The sequence below is a fragment of the Hibiscus syriacus genome, unplaced genomic scaffold (assembly GCF_006381635.1).
Source record: "Hibiscus syriacus cultivar Baekdansim isolate YM2019G1 unplaced genomic scaffold, ASM638163v2 tig00000778_pilon, whole genome shotgun sequence".
Classification (NCBI taxonomy): Eukaryota; Viridiplantae; Streptophyta; class Magnoliopsida; order Malvales; family Malvaceae; genus Hibiscus; species Hibiscus syriacus.
In genome coordinates, this window is record NW_024061825.1 from 1535013 (window position 1) to 1549647 (window position 14635).

The following is a 14635-nucleotide window of genomic DNA, read 5'->3' on the forward strand; positions in this document are numbered from 1 at the left end:
CGTATGAACCTGTAGAAGTTTCATCTTTTAAGAAGAAGATAAAACCGAAAAAAGAAAAGAAAAAAACGATGTGAATGACACCGGTTTCATGTCAATAAAAAACATTTCGTATCAACACATGTGGTTATCATATTACCCTTTTAACACTTAAGTGGTCAAAATAAGAGTAAATTATCAGTTTAATGAGTAAATTGGAACTTTTTAAATTTTACTGATGAAAATACGAGTAAGAAAACAATTAACTCGCAAAATTTATAATTTACCCAAAACGACAGATCAAATTATTAAACTTAAAAAATAGAAACACCTATTAAATATGTAAACTCTGACTAAAAAATCTTTAGCATCTACGAGGTATATATGATATTCTCTTGGGAGCTGGATTACTACACATTCCGACATCAACTTTTACAAGACATAATTCTTATAACTCGTATTCGAGCAATTATCTAACGTGAATACGTAGTAAATCATAAGGTTATACTAAATATAAACTAAACTACTTAAACTCGAGTCAATGATAGATCCGAAATATTTTAAGTACACATTTATTCACTTTGAAATCCACTTACGTTTGTCAATAACTCGAGTAAATATATAATACATTTATTTGATAAGCATCAAAATTAACTAACCATTATTCCCATATGTAATGGGATAATGAGAATGTAGGATAGTAGGCTGCCCCCAACGTCAGATTGAGAGCAACTTCTGTGAGAGATCTCCAAATTATGAAATACTCTCTATGAAACTCAATCCCACAACCTCAAAATTAATAATCTTACGTTCCACCAATTGAACTGGATGAACATTTCTATTTAATAAGCATCAAAATACGACCTTATCAATAGTACATAGAAAGCATATCCAAAACAAAAGAGGTGGCGGGTCCATTTCTGCAAAAAAAAAAGTAACCAAATTTTGTGCGCATGGTACAGTGGCACTCAATAAAGACTCATTCATTAATGCTCCCAATGCTTAAAAAAAGACCATTTAAGTTGTTTTAGGCTATCATTTTTGCACAGTATTGCAACATGTGTGGCTAAACACAACTTGTTACACGTCGCTATAAACAATCCATGTGTCGACCAACCAGGGACCCTGTGGGGCTATCTGTCTAATCCTAAAAGCACGATAAAACCCCAAGGGTGGATAAAGGCTCCTTTTGTGTGCCGACATGTTCGGACACATCTTGGATGATGTGTAGTTGCAGTGGGACCATGCCTTGGAGGTTGTCGTGGAGCAGGCACTTTGAACTCATGAGTGGGACCAATCATGGTGCTTAGCTTACCATGCATGATTTGGGTTTGGGGGATGGTGAGCCTTGGGAATGGTTGAAAAGTTATGGAAGTAGGACCAATAATGGCAAAATTAGCTATATGGTTTTTTATTTAGTTTAAGTTAATATTTATTTTGGGATTTGTAATCTTTTATACAAAGATACGAAATTCGTCACGTTGGAGTGAGAAGTTTCAATAAAAATATTTTTTTTATATTAACTTTTTATTTCTTTGTGATACATTTTAATAAAAAATTATATTTTATCGGAACTCGTCACGTTGGCGTGACGAGTTTCAATAACACTGTAACAAATGTCGTAAATATCAAAATAAATTTTAATTTACTCTAATGAACTAAATAAAAAATTCGTTATCTTTATCGGACTAAATCAGCTACCAATAATTGTGTTTAATTTGGGTTCATTCACTTAGTTTATGGATTATATACATAGGTAATATTCGTTTACGCTATGTATTTTTTTTAATTTACACTTTAATATTATTGGATAAATAAAAATAAATAAATAATATTAACAATAAAAAAATAAGAACATATTCACAGAAGAAGAAAAAAACAATTAGATAATCTCATACGTCTATTTCCATTCGTCTATCGATCTTAAAAATATGTAAAACTAAAAAATTTACTCTAAGTGGATATATATATATATAATCCACTTAGAAAACTAATAAATTTTACACTAATTTATAGCCATTAGATTTAAATAAATAAATAATTTATATTTAATTAAAAATTTTAACTCATAAATATATTTCTTTAACTCACAGTAAAACATTTTCTTTTAGGCTTATAGTTTGGGATTTAAGATTTAAGCTTTAGGGTTTATAGATTAGGATTTAATGTTTAGAGATTATGATTTGGGATTTAGAGTTTATGATTTAAAATTTAGGGTTTGATATTTGGGGTTGGGGTAAAAATAAATATTGTCTCACTGTGAGTTAAAAATATTTATTTGTGTTATAAATTTTAATTAAATTTAAACTATTTATTTATTTAAATCTAATGTTTATCAATTAGTGTACAATTTATTAATTTTACATAGTACAACTAGATCCAATATATATATATATTACGCTATTTAAATCCTAACAAGGAAGATTTTGAATTCACCTTTTGATGTAAAAGGGGGATTTTGTTGGGACTTTCAAGTAAGATTTGATGCCAACAAATGGATATAATTATTATTACAAGTGTTTGACCATTTTTATTGATAGAGAAATACCCCAAAAAAATGTCGAAATATAGTTCTTACAAGAATAAAGTGAAAATTGTTTAATTATGTTAAAAAATATTATTTTGACTAATAATATTAAATCTGAATTAATATTACGGATAACAATAAATCAAATTGATTTTATTTTTTTTAAAAAAAAAGAAAAAATAGAGAATTTAAGAGATTTGTGTATTGAGTTTGGTGGAGTGCGCATGCTGCTGAAGAAGTGGGTATTGTGGTAATAATAACATTATGCAGTATTCAATCACTGCCTACATTTTGAATCATTTCTACCCTTTTAAAATCTGCAAAATTTTGATTCTCAAACCTCACCATTTCCCATCATAATCCTCTCCTTTGTTTGTATAAAGTACAAGAGTAGATTAAGGATATGTTTGTTTGGGAAAAAATCAATTACGGAATTGATTTTTCTTGAAATTTCGTTTTTGTTTCACGTAATTCGTTGTTCGAAAAATGTTTTCCAGTGTTTGGTTGGAGAAAAACTGGTTGGTCAACGTAAAATATTTTCCTGGTCAACAGAATTTCCTTTGCGTTTTCTGGAAAATGACTTACGGTCTAATTTTCCATAAGTCATTTTTCAAACTTTTCACTTTAAAGAATAAATACTTAAAATAATTTTATTTTATGAATTTAATATTAATAAAATATTTTTAATATCATTTTAATCAAAATATTAATTAATATTTGTTGAAAACATTTTGATATTTCGATATAACAAATTAAGTTAAATGAATTTTAAGATTTTCTAAAAAGATTTTCTAAGTATATTCGATATAATTATTCGAATATCAAAATATTACTTCAAATCTTTCAAATGTTATTTTTAATCCTTACTCAAGTGTAAAATTAAGTTTTAATCTTAAAATAATTTCAAAACGATTTTACAAAATATTTTGAACCATCTCAAAGCCAAAAATTCCAGATTGCTTAGAGGGAACTGATTCCCCCCAAGGGGGTACCGATTCCCCCTGAATGGTTTGGCTCCGAGAATTCCAGTATGCTCGGAGGGAACTGATTCTCCCCTAGGGGGTACCGCTTCCCCCCTGTGTAACGGTCGAAATATTTGAATTTTATACTTAGGAAACCGATTCCCCCTAAGGGGTACCGATTCCCCCCACGCTCCAAACTGTTTTATTAATTGATTTCATACTAAAACGGCTATATTATCTTCATTAATGATCCCCAACGTTCAGAAGTGATTCAAGGTGTATTTAAGCAAGCTTAGAAGCCATTGATCAATAACAAGAAACATCAAGCAATTAGAATTAAGACAGAATCAAAGAGAAAGCATCAAACCTCAAGTTTGAGCATTTCAAGCCTATTTTTCATTCAATATTCATTTTGCTTTCAAGAACACTTATTGTGCTCAACTGTATTCATTCTTGAGTGTTCTTTTCTTTATTCTAGAATTGTGCAAACAATCTACCTTCTGAGGATTTTCTTGTAAGTTTGCAAATTTGTATTGTTCTCTTTGGGAGAGAGTGTTCTTAAGAATTTTGGGTATAATTCTTGAGGGTTTGTAAGGTTACTCTTTTTCCTCAAAAGAAAGATAAATTAGTGAATTTGTGGAAAATCCTTAGTGTGGATAGCTAAGGTAGTGGACGTAGACTTTGGTTGAGAAAGTCAAACCACTCTAAATCGCTATGCAATTTCTTTCAATTTTCTGAAAAAGCTTTCACCAAAATTTTTATTGCAATTCACCCCCTTCTTGGCTAATTTCGTCAATCGATTAACTCAACAATTGGTATCAGAGCCTAACTCATTTGAAGGTTTAATCGGCTAATTATGCCTATTGGAAAAATATGATGATGTACTTCATTCAAGCAAGTGATATGGGAGCATGGAATGTCGTAGAAGAAGGATACTTCAAGCCTCTCACTCATCCAAGATTATGGAGTGAAGGAGAGACAAAAATGTTCCAGCTCAACTCCAAAGCCATTCATATCATATTTTGTGCTCTTGAACCAGATGAATACGTAAGAGTTTCATCTTGTACAACCGCCAAAGAAATATGGGACAAACTTCAAGTCACTCATGAAGGTACCGATTAGGTAAAGAAATCTAAAATTAGTATTCTAACGCATAGCGATGAAAATTTCAGGATGAAACCAAATGAAGATATCAAAGCTATGACGGATAGATTCTTAACAATTGTCAATGGTCTCAAATCATATGGAGAGATCATTTTAAATGAAAAGATTGTGAGGAAGTTAGTCTACTCCCTCCCAAAGTCGTGGTAATCAAAGAAGACGGCAATCATCGAGTCTAAAGATCTAGCATCCTTAACTCTTGAAGAGCTAATCAGTTCACTCCTCACTCATGAAATGATGCTTGAAGATGAGGTGGACCTTGATAAGATTGAAGAGACACCAAAGGAGAAGGAGAAGAAGAAAAACATTGGAGTTACTCTCAAATCCACAAAAAAATGAGAGTGACTCGGATGAAGATGACGAGGAAATGGCATTGTTTTCCAAAAGGTTCAGAAAAATGATGAGACCTTACCGAGGAAGAAAATTCAAACGAAATGAAGGCCTCAAAAATAAACCAAAAGAGAAGGACCCGATCATTTGCTATGAATGCAAAAAGCTAGGGCATGTCAAATATGATTGCCCACAATTGAAGAGAAAGGGTCAATCAAAGAATAAGCACAAGGCTCATGTGGCTACATGGAGCGATGAAGAAGGTTCCGATGAAGAGGAATAAGAAGTAGCAAACTTGTGCTTAATGGCATTCGAGGAATATTCTAAGGTAACCTCTAACTCATCTGATTTTGATGATTTATCCTATGATAAGTTATTAGAGGAATATAATGGGTTGGCTATGGATTATGAGAAATTGTTTTTAAAATATAAAAATGATGTTTCAAAATTGAAAAATAAAAATAAACTTATATCCAAAACCAACAACGATCTTGAAAGTAAAATCAAAGATTTACAAATCAAACTAGAAGAGTTTGAAAAGAAAATTTTGGATTTGCAAAATTTACTTTCAAAGGTCAAATGATGATCATCAAAAGAAAATTGATGATCTTAAAACTTCTTTTGATAAAGTTGGAACAAAACGTTTTGAAAATGGAGAAAATTCAAAATCCAACTTTGTTAGAAAAAAGTTTTAAAAACTACAATCATAGAGGTCCCCAAAGAACCTCTAATAAAAAATCGTTAGAAGTATATGGGTTCCTAAAGAGCTCATTACCACTAAAGATAAGGATATCCTACACAAATGGATACCTAAGGGGACTAGGATTTTGGAAACTAATGAATATGGACCCAAAAGAATTTGGGTACCAAAAATTAGAAATTAATTTATGTTTGTAGGAAAAGGAGCATTGCTACAAGGCACGGGAAACAAATCCAAATTCATGGTACCTTGATAGTGGATGCTCAAGACACATGACCGGAGACAAAAACCGGTTCATTGAGCTTAATGCCAAAAATGGAGGAGAAGTGACTTTTGGTGATGATTCAAAAGGTCATATTGAAGATATTGGTACTATTGGTAATACATCTTCCATACAAATTAAGAATGTTTTATATGTGACTGGATTAAAGTATAATCTATTGAGTATTAGTCAATTTTGTGATAAGGGATTCAATGTCATGTTTGATATTAATGGTTGTAAAGTCATTGACATTGCATCTAATCGGATTATGCTTGTTGGTCATAGAATAGGAAACATATACATGGTGCATTTAGATTCTATTGATATGACTAATTTGTGCCTAGTTGCTAAGGATGAACATGATAGTTGGTTATGGCATAGGAGACTAGGACATGCTAGTATGAGTGTTTTGCAACGGCTAATTCAAGGTGATTTAGTTTGAGGGTTGCCTAAACTTAAATTTGATAATGATAAAATCTGTGATGCTTGTGCTAAAGGAAAACAAAAGCGAGTTTCTTTTAAATCTATTAATGGCGTATCAACTAGTAGAGTATTACAATTGATCCATATAGATCTTTTTGGGCCAACTAGGACTACTAGCTTGGGTGGAAAACAATATGCATTTGTCTTGGTAGATGACTATTCTAGATATACTTGGGTTCTATTCTTAAGTACTAAAGATGATGCATTAGAAAAATCATCACATTTTCTAAAGTAATCCAAAACGATAAAAGTTACTCTATAACTAGTGTTAGGAGTGATCATGGCACTGAATTTGAAAATCTTGGATTTACTGAGTTTTGTAATTCTAATGGTATTAGTCACAATTTTTTAGCACCTATAACCCCTCAACAAAATGGAGTTGTTGAGAGGAAAAATCAAACTTTAGAAGAAATGGCTAGAACCATGCTTTGTGAAAATAATTTGCCAAAATATTTTTGGACGGAAGCCACAAATACCGCTTGTTATGTTGTAAATCGAGTAATGATTAGGCCTATTTTAAAGAAAACTCCATATGAAATTTTCAAAAATAAAAAGCCTAACATTAGCTATTTTCATCCTTTTGGATGTAAATGTTTTGTTTTAAAAAACGGTAAAGAAAACCTTGGCAAATTTGATGCTAAAAGTGATGAAGGAATTTTTCTGGGTTATTCCTTAAATTCTAAAGCTTATCGAGTATTTAATAAAAGAACTTTAGTTGTAGAAGAGTCTATACATGTTATTTTCGATGATAATCCCCTCCTGAGGAAGGATTCTTGTGTGAATGATGATGTAGGTATTATAAATACAAATGAAGTTAGACATGACGTTGAAGAACCATCATCAAAGGAAGAAACAAAAGATGAGGTAACTCATGATCCTCTTGAGAATCCAACCATTGAAGAAATGGAAGTATCTTATCCAAGATAGTACAACTATGTCAATGATGGTGAGATTATAGGTGATCCATCCAAATGGGTAACAACTCGATCTTCTCTTAGAAATATTTGTAATTATGTTGCATTTATTTCATGCATAGAGCCTAAGAATATTAAAGAAGCATTAAAAGATGAACATTGGATTATGGCTATGCAAGAAGAATTAAATCAATTTGAGAGAAGTAAAGTATGGACATTAGTTGAAAGGCCTAGTAATAAATCTACTATAGGTACTAGATGGATATTTAGGAATAAGCTTGATGAGAGTGGTAATATAGTGAGAAACAAGGCTAGACTTGTTGCTCAAGGGTATACTCAAGAAGAAGGCATAGACTATGATGAAACATACGCTCCCGTAGCTAGGATGGAAGCAATTAGAATGTTACTAGCATTTACATGTTTTCATGAATTTAAATTATATAAAATGGGTGTTAAAAGTGCATTTTTAAATAGTTTTATAAAAGAAGAAGTGTATGTGGAACAACCTCTAGGTTTTGAAGATTCAAAATTTCTGGATCATGTTCTTAAATTGACAAAAGCACTTTATGGTTTAAAACAAGCTCCAAGAGCTTGGTATGAAAGATTGTCAAATTTTTTAATTGAAAAAGGTTTTTCAAAAGGGAAGGTTGACACTACATTGTTTTTAAAGCATAAAGGTAAAGATTTATTAGTAGTTCAAATTTATGTTGATGATATAATATTTGGTTCTACTAATGATGTTCTTTGCCAAGAATTTTCCAAGCTAATGCAAAGTGAATTCGAAATGAGCATGATGGGGGAACTCTCATTTTTCTTGAGACTCCAAATCAAGCAAAGAAAAGATGGCATCTTCATCAATCAAGCTAAGTACCCCAAAGATATGCTCAAGAAGTTTGGACTGGAAAATGCCAAACCTCATGACACTCCAATGAGCTCTTCAACAAAGCTTGACTTAGAAGAATGAGGTAAATGTGTAGATGTTAAATTATATAGGTCAATGATTGGATCTCTACTTTATCTAACTGCAAGTAGACCGGACATTATGTTTAGTTTTTGCTTATGTGCTAGATTTCAATCATGCCCTAAGGAATCACATTTACTAGCTGTTAAGAGAATCTTTAGATACCTTAAGGACACTCCTATTTTAGGACTTTGGTATCCTAGAGACTTTAGCTTTAGCTTGCATGCTTTTTCTGATGCGGATTATGGAGGATGCAAATTAGATAGGAAAAGCACATCTGGTACTTGCCAATTCCTTGGAAATATGTTGATTTCTTGGTTTTCAAAGAAACAAAATTGTGTTGTATTATTTACCACTGAAGCCGAATACATTTCAGCTGGTAGTTGTTGTGCACAATTTTTATGGATGAAACAACAACTTTTTGATTATGGAATTGAAGTAGGTACCATTCCTATCAAGTGTGACAATACTAGTGCTATTTGTCTCACTAAAAATCCCATCCAACACTCTAGAACTAAGCACATTGAAATAAGACATCATTTCATTAGAGACCATGTCACTAAGGAAGATGTAGTTCTAGAATTTGTTGATACTTTGCACCAATTAGCGGATATCTTTACAAAACCTTTAGACAAGGAAAGATTTTGGACACTTAGGAGAGAATTAGGTTTGACCAACCTATCTTCACTTAGTGTTTAAAATAATTTTAGCACTTTTAAGACTAAATGAAAAATGCTAATTTTTTATTGCATTCATTGCTATTAGTTAGGAGGAGTTTATGATTCTTGATGAAAAATTAATTTTATGTTCAAATATCGTTTAAAGAATAATTTGATTGTTTGAACATGATTAATTTTCAATATATGAGTTGACAATATCACTAGAGAAAATTAATTTAGCACTTTGTGTGTTTAAAATTGGATTTTAACATTTTGGTACAGAGGGAATCGATACCCCCATGAGGGAACAGATTCCCCCTTTGAAGGGGAACTGATTCCCCCTAGGGGAATCGATACCCCCTGGGGTTCTGGATTTATCGGGCAGAACCTCACATTTTTGCTCAAACCCTCTTCTTCTTCTTCATTCCGCCGTTTCTCCTCTCTAAACTCTCAAATCTCCATTTTTGCCTCAAATCATCGGTTTTAATCGGAATTCACTTCAAATATCATCTTCTAAACTTGCTATCATCATTAAAATCTTGCAAACAACATCAAAATCCACTCAATCTCATCCTTCAAGGTAAAATTTTCTAAACTCTCTATTTCATTGATTTTGAATATAGAACTAGTTTTAATTAGTTCTAGATAGAAATAATGATCGGTCATTGATTGTTTAGTGATTAGAAACTAAATATTACAACTAATTTTATCAAAAACACAAGAATTTTCTAAAAATTATTGAAATTTTCGAAATAATTTTTTTTAAAATTATTGTGTTTTGATTGAATTATGTTGTTGTTATGAAAACTATACATATATTGTTACTCAAAACCGTATTTTTCAAAAGTTTTCAAAAACTTTGCCCATTAGGATTTATTTAGAGAACCTTGAAATATTGAGGACTCAATTGAGTTTTGGGATTGATTGAATTGCATACATGTGTTTCAAAATTGCAAGTTATCTATTCTATTCTGATTTCCTAAACCATGTCCAATCCTAAACGTGCTAGGTCATCATCTAGTCGCTCACACCGTCAACCAAATCCACCTCCAAATCCTCATCCTATTCCTGAAAATTCAATTCCTAATCCTAATCCTAATTCAATTGATCCTAATTTGACTATTCAAAACTCGTGCTTCAATCATCCTGGTCCTAGAAATCATCGTTTTTGGTATTATCAATATTTCGATTCTTACAAAATTAGAGAAGAATGTATCCCTTCTCGTCAAGCTATGTTAGATATTAATTTTAAATATCTTCCTCTTTTACAAGAGTGGAAATTTGATAAACTTTTTGATCTTGAACCTATTATCTACCATCAACTTGTTCGTATCTTCTATTCTAATGTCGTTTGTGTTAAAAACCGAACTGAAACCGAAACCATAGGAGTTCGTTCCTACCTCCTAGGATAATTCTTATATATTGACTCGGCTTACATAGCCAATGCATTCGAATTAGATAATGATGGTATTTCAAATGAAAAACAAATCTTAGGATCTCGATATAAAAGAAGGGATAGTGCAAATGTCTTAGACCTTCATGAACGTTTTCTTCATCTAATGATTTCTTGGTGGTTTCGACCATGCGGAGGTCGTTATTCTACTCTTAGAGCCTTGGATATTTGGTGGTTATATTGTTTTGAAAACAGTATTAAAATAAACCTACCTCAGATCATCTTTGCTAAAATTGTTGAAACCGTAAATCTAGTTCCTAACGAGAAACTCTGTTCATCTCTAGTTTACGGTTGCATTTTGAGTAATCTTTTTTCGAAAGCCGGGCTTAGAGTAGGTCTAGATGCCTCATTTCCTCTAAAGAAACAAATTAATCTTCTTTCTTTAACGAGAGCGGGATAGATAAAGGATAAGAAAACCGGTGAATGGGTTCGATCGTCTGAACATACTCCGAGAGCTAGTTCTTCACGAGCTCAACCAGAAGCTGACGACGATCTCGAGCTTCAACAATTAATGCGAGACATCGATGAAGCCGAAGATGAGCCTGAACAACCCGAGGAGGAAGCACAACAAACGCATCAAATGCCTCCATATTTTCAATCTTTTATGGAGACATTCGATTTCCGATATGCTACCATGGATTCACGCTTTATTTCTATAGAGTCCCATTTATCCATAATGGGAGCTCAACAATTAAAAATCCTCCGAGAGATGCGCACAAACAACGCTTCGATGAATGAATGTATTGATGCACTCTCACACGAGATGGCCGCTATGTGAGCTCGTTTTCCTCCTCCCGATCCAGATGTTTAATTCTGTGTTTAACTTTAAAACTTTGAACTAAAAGATTGTTATTTCAACATTTTGTGGATTGTTAGACTTTAGATTTGTTTGGATGTTTGAATTTATATATTTGGTTTAATTAAATTTATTGCATCATTTACAGCATGTTAGATATATGGCCAATTTTGCCATATCACATTGTTTATGAATATTGATTATGAAACTAATGGCTAACGTTTATCTTGATTGTGATCTTAGCAGCTTAAACTATAATCAAATTGGCTAAATAATTTCAAAAACCTTGTTTAAAATCTTTTACGAATCTTTTTGATTTAACAAAAAGGGGGAGAAGTGTTAAAGTAAGGGGAATTAATTTTTCAAAAACGTCGTTTTTAATTTCAAAATCTTAAAATTACTAAAATGTTTTGTTATATCAAAAAGGGGGAGATTTTTGAAAACATTTTGATATTTCGATATAACAAATTAAGTTAAATGAATTTTAAGATTTTCCAAAAATATTTTCTAAGTATATTCGATATAATTATTCGAATATCAAAATATTACTCCAAATCTTTCAAATGTTATTTTAATCCTTACTCACTGTAAAATTAAGTTTTAATCTTAAAATAATTCAAAACGATTTTACAAAATATTTCGAACCATCTCAAAGCCAAAAATTCTAGATTGCTCAGAGGGAACTGATTCCCCCCAAGGGGGTACCGATTCCCCCCTGAATGGTTTGGCTCCGAGAATTCCAGTATGCTCGGAGGGAACCGATTCCCCCTAGGGGATACCGATTCCCCCCTGTGTAACGGTCGAAATATTTGAATTATACACTTAGGGAACCGATTCCCCCTAAGGGGTACCGATTCCCCCCACGTTCCAAACTGTTTTATTAATTGATTTCACACTAAAACGGCTATGTTATCTTCATTAATGATCTCCAACGTTCAGAAGTGATTCAATGTGTATTTAAGCAAGCTTAGAAGCCATTGATCAATAACAAGAAACATCAAACAATTAGAATCAAGAGAGAATCAAAGAGAAAGCATCAAACCTTAAGTTTGAGCATTTCAAGCCTATTTTTCATTCAATATTCATTTTGCTTTCAAGAACACTTATTGTGCTCAATTGTATTCATTCTTGAGTGTTCTTTTATTTGTTCTAGAATTGTGCAAACAATCTACCTTGTGAGGATTTCCTTGTAAGTTTGCAAATTTGTATTGTTCTCTTTGGGAGAGAGTGTTCTCGAGAATTTTGGGTATAATTCTTGAGGGTTTGTAAGGTTACTCTTTGTCCTTAAAAGAAAGACAAATTAATGAATTTGTGGAAAATCCTTAGTGTGGATAGCTAAGGTAGTGAACGTAGACTTTGGTTAAGAAAGCTGAACCACTCTAAATCGTTGTGCAATTTCTTTCAATTTTCTGCAAAAGCTTCCACCAAAATTTTTATTGCCAATTCACCCTCCTCTTAGCCAATTCCGTCAATCGATTAACTCAACAATATTTCTAATAATATAATATTATATTTTAATGTTATAATAAAATAATCAATTATATAAATAAATATAAGATATTTATTTAATAATATAAAAATTATTAATAAAATTTATATTATTTATTAATTTCATAGAAATAATATTATTAAATTATAATAATGAATAATATTATTTTTATATTTAATATTAATATAATAATCTAATAATATTTTAATAAATATATTTAAAATATATTAATTAATATTTTTAAAATATAATATAACACTATTACTTTAATAAATAATTAATAATATTTTATAATATTTTTATTTCAATAAAATATACCAATATTAATATTTTTATTAATAAAAATATAAAAATAATATTTAATAATAAATAAATTATTTTAATATTTTAAAAATAATATTATTAACTTTTATGATAAATAATATTATTTATTGTATTTAATATTTGTAATAAGTAATTTTAAAAAAAACTCATCAACTAGTGGAAAAGTTTAAACAACATCTTCCAAACATCATAAAACGTTTTCGAGAAAAATGTAATTCATTTTACAGAAAATATTTTCCGGAAAACGTTTTTTAGAAATGTAATTCATTTTCCAGAAAACCAATTACAACCAAACAAACAGACCCTAAGTTTTTTAAGTCGATCTTGAAACTAGTTCTAAAAAGTATAATTGTACATTTAATTTAATAATAAATTATTATTTGAGTTATACGAACATTGTTGATTGCGTCGACGTTTGACAATTCATTCCTTTTTATTTTGATAAATAATCGTAGTAGATGCACGATCAATCGTAGATCGATTATTTTTAGTATATGAGAGGGGGCCGAGGGAGACGTAGCGTATGTGAAAAGATTGTCAACCTCAATAGATGCCTAAAAGATAAAAAATGCTAAACCCTAAATCCTAAACCATAATTGACCAAACATATGCATAGTTGGAGTTGGTTTTACTTGCTATGAAAACCCAGAGCAGAGCAGGGGGTTGGAATAATTACAGGATTGCAATTGTGAAGTAAAATGTGAGACAGAACTACTTGATAACTCCATCAAAATAAATAAGGTAAATTAGCATTTATATCATATTATTAGTTTTGATTCAATTTAGTATCTAAACTTTTTAATTTTAAAATCATATTTATCGTTTAGTTTTATTCATTTTAGTACCTCCATTAAAAATTTAACGCGTTAGTACGTAAACCTTAGTTTTGGTCCGTTTTAGAACCTAAACTTTCATTTTTTTAAAAAAATTTAACGTTAAATTTTAAATGAGGTACTAAAATGAAATAAAAACTAAACTTCATGTATGGTTTTGAAAAAATGGAAGTTTAGATACTAAAACAAGCTAAAATTAATAGTTTAAATGTTAAATGTGTAATTTACCCAAATAAATATACTTATGAATGACTCGGATTACTCCTTCAGGCCTATAAATATATCTTAAAAAATAATTGCACCACACAAAACTAATTTATGACCTTCATTCAAAATTAATCCTTAAATTTTTTAACATTTCCAATTCATTCCCAAACTATGAATATCATTCTATCTTGAGCCTTAAACTTTTGAATATTCCAAATTCATCCTTAAACTATGCTTTCATTCTATATTAGTCCCCAAACTTCTGAACATCCCAATAATATTCCCCAAAAGCATTCAAAAGTTTGGAGATGAAATTGGAGCATTCAAAGGTTTAGAAACTGAATATAGAATGAAGGTCAGTTTGGTCATGAATTTAGAACATTCAAAATTTTAAAGGCCAATTTATATTGAGGTTCATAATTTAAGGATAAAATTAAAATATTTAAAAATTTATAGACCAATTTAATACGAGAATCATAATTTGAAGATATGTATTACAATTAACTCAAAAAATATTAACAGGTCAACAATTAGAATAACATCTTCACAAAATTTACCCCTAATGAAAAATTAAATTCAACGTTATCAACTTATTGCA